This window comes from Phaseolus vulgaris, chromosome 9 (assembly GCF_051622355.1).
Source record: "Phaseolus vulgaris cultivar YP4 chromosome 9, ASM5162235v1, whole genome shotgun sequence".
Taxonomy (NCBI): domain Eukaryota; kingdom Viridiplantae; phylum Streptophyta; class Magnoliopsida; order Fabales; family Fabaceae; genus Phaseolus; species Phaseolus vulgaris.
The window spans coordinates 31,816,280-31,820,060 of NC_143506.1; the positions used below are offsets into that span (position 1 = coordinate 31,816,280).

Consider the following 3,781-nt stretch of genomic DNA (forward strand, 5'->3'; position numbering starts at 1 on the left):
AAATGAACAAAAATAGTGTAAAAGAGACAGAAACAAAAGACTGACATTAAATTTGAAACGGTAATAAAACAAAACAGTGGCTGGATTTTGAAGGGTCTAGCACTGTACTATAAGGGACCCCCAAAATTAAAAGGTCACTTACCCCAAAACCTGCAGGATTGGGTGTTGCAATGCAGAACAAACCCAATGTTGAAACCAACAAGAACCCTCTTCTTTCCCAGCAAATTACCTTCCTTTCCATTCAAAACATGCACAATAATGAAAATGCTCAAAATTTACCAAAATCCACTCAAGAACCTCAGATCATAACAATAGAAACACTATTTTCTTTGGCATTGGTTCAACAACAAAAAGTAAAAGGTAACAACAGAAAACAAAATGATAAGAATGCTATATATATATCAGTAAGCTAACAGATTGAGCCGTGTAGCCAATATCACAATCGGCAGCATCAGAAATCAAAACTCAAAGAAGAATAAGAGTTTATGAGAAACAGTTTCTGCTACCACTATCATCCTTCACATCCATATCAGCTAAGAACACACATTTTCCTGACCAAGATTCTTCGATCCAGTAGACCCTGGCAGCAAAATCCTCACCATATTCAGTTGTCTCAGCTTCTTCTGTAGCTGTCACCACCACAATCATAATGGTATCATCAAATGAATAAACAAGGGACAAGGTAAAGAAAAAAACTATAACTTTATAGCAGCGTTTGAAGAGAAAAGTGAGAAGGGACCAAATAGTGGGTGGTGGTGCATATTTTGGCAGAAAATAAAAAGGAAAAGAAAACAAACACAAAAGGGTTGCATGAAGGCAAGAAATGTGTATGTTTGAAAAGGATGGTGTTGTTGAGAATGCATGTGAGTGCAATTTGGTCCAATAAACATCATATGACCCCATAAATATAATCGAAATTTAGAAGAAAACAAGGGAAATGAATGGTGGGCGCACAGTTTTAGACATGAGATAAATCTGCTTGCTTCTGCTTAACAACCACATTCCCTCATCTCAAAATCACTTCTTCACTTTACCCTTCCTTTTTCTTTTCTTTTTTTTTCTTTTTTTTTTCTTTTCTTTTCAGATGATGCTTGACACCGAAGACCAAATTAGCTACATTTGCGCAAGCAACCTCTGTCCCTCTTGTTCCCCTGCCTACCCTTATTCAACTACCACAATTCCAACCCTGCCCTTCTTTTAAAGTAGCCAACTTTTGACTTTCCTCCCCCCCTCCCTTATCTTCAAATATTCATAATTCTTTTAGGAATATATAACTATATACCTTGAATAAATTATTATCAATAAATAAATTAGTTGTTAATAATATAAAACCTAAAAACTTCACTATCTTACTTGATATTATCAATATAAAATTAATTAAAAAAAATTATGAAGGTTAAGGTGACACTGGTGATAACAAATAATATCAAATTTCATTATAAAAAATATGTTAAATGTGATATTCTTATATTGGAGCTTTTTTAAACTATTATTTTTATTTTTATCTATTATATAATAATTGTGAAATTATATTTTTTGTGAAATTGTAAAATCAATTCGCATATTTTACGCGGAACAGGTTAAATGTGGGGTGAGTCAGCCCCATTGTCATTTCTAGTATTTTCTCTCACATTTTTTTCTTTGAATCTACTCATTGACTCCTTTGCACTCCTTCTCATTCCCTATGTAAACCATATCACATCTTTACTAAGGCTTTGTTCGGTTCTAGGTGCGAAAAAGAGAAGATTTACTGTGCATGAGTAAAACACGAAAAACAAAAACGGTTATGTGCTTAAAACTTTCCTCGCGTTTTAAGAAGGAATTGCGACGAAAGTTGTTTAAGTTGCTTTATACGTTACGTTCGTTTTTATTTTAAACTAATTTATTATTTTTATTTAAAATAATATTATAATTCAAATATAAAAATATAATTAAAACTGTAAAAAATATTATTATAAAATAACATAATTAATTATATTATATATAATGAATTATAAATAATAATAAAATTATATAATAATTATATTAATTATAAACAATAAAGATAAAGATTATAATATTATTTAATTTATTTTAAATATAATGATAAATTTGTAAATTTATGATTTTATCAATTAAAAAAATATAATTTCAATCACACCTATCACATCACTCACAAACTTTCATAAACTTTCTCTACACTTTCTACTTTATTTACCTTAATCCAAACAACCTCACTTTCTTCACATTTTACCTTCAAATCATCTAAAATCCACTCCATAATCCAAACAAAGCATAGTGATCATTTTGTTGTTGTCTTGGTTTCCTATTAGGCTTAGTTTTAATGATCATTGTGTTGATGTCTTAGTTTTATGTTAAGCTTAGTTCTAATAATCATTTTATTATTGTCTTAGTTTTTTGTTAGGATTTGTTCTACTGATTGACTTGCGTTATTATCTTGTACACTAAAATCTCTCAAATTTGATATGTAAGAAAAATTTATAAAAATGATTGTCATACTATTGTACAAAATTGTTTGTATTATCTATTGAGTCAACTCTCTCATATTTGTTTATTTTGTGTTGATATCTTGTAATATTTGGAATATCAACTTGTTTCTCTCATGTTCCTTTTTCAATTAGGTGTGAGTTTTGATGTACTAAGCTAGTTAAGATGGTGAATTCAATTGTACTTAACTACTTTGATACTTTCCTTATAAGTAATTCTAAATTAATAACACATTATGAAACTCTCCCTTCTTGTGTATTAAAAGGTACATTGTGTATTAAAAGGTACATAATCATTTTAACCCCCTTTTGGAAAGGACTTTATTTTTTACATATATTTTTCTTGGTGTAAAGCTTCCTGTATTATATTCTCTTCTTCCCTAGAAAGTCTTTAGAAAAACATGTTTATACATTTTTTCCCACCTATCATAATAACAATTCCTTTCTCTACCAAATTTGATAACTCCAGCAATAACAACCTAGTTTACAACAAGATTTCAACCCCCCCTCCCCCCGACTTGATATCATGTTTCTTCATATGAATTGTATTTCTATGTAACATTGTGATCAACTCTCAAAAATTGACTTGGTATATATTGCAAATTAATTTGTAGAGAAAGAATATTAAAAACTAAACACAATAGATATGTGTCCTTTGATAATCAACCTAAGTTGTGCTATATATTGCAAAAAAATTATAGAAAACTTAGATGATTTAAATTCAAAATGAATTGAATATTAGGTGAAAATCAAGTGTTAATTGATACAAGTACATAAGTTTGTTTACAACTGGACTTATTTGAAGATATTGACACAATGTATGAAATACTTTTAAGAAAAATTGTTTGTGTGTATTTTACTTGACACTACATTCATAATGGTCAACATTCGAGCTTCAAATGAAAAAAAGGAAAAGAAAACATCAAGTTCTTCGAAAAATAACTCTTATACAAAGATAAATCCTCCTCATTGGTAGGGGGTTTTATGTACACTTTTTCAATAACATTGCATGTTTCAGCCATAATATGTTTTGCCATGACATCGAATGAAAAGTTGAAGGAGAAAAGAAAATCTTTAGCAGACTTTCGGGTGTTGTATTTGGAGGGATATGAAACAACTTTTTTTAGTATCCAAAAATACTTAGGGTCAATGATGAGGAAAACTTGTTATTTTTTTTCCGAGCCAAACTTAGTCTAACACCTCATTAATTTCTTAAGGATAGACCTTTGTTTTTTTCTTTTAGGAGGACTGGTTATGGTAATATATGCTAAAGGTATAGAGGTCACTGTCGTAGA

General features: G+C 29.7%; 1 long non-coding RNA gene across 1 annotated transcript; it reads right to left on the reverse strand.

Moving 5' to 3' along the window:
• Positions 1-286: 286 nt before the first annotated feature.
• Positions 287-1,146, reverse strand: LOC137821171 (uncharacterized). The gene is made up of 2 exons (XR_011082751.2): positions 955-1,146; positions 287-629 (listed from the first exon to the last, which is right to left on the reverse strand). It is a non-coding gene; the product is annotated as an uncharacterized LOC137821171 (long non-coding RNA).
• Positions 1,147-3,781: the final 2,635 nt, after the last annotated feature.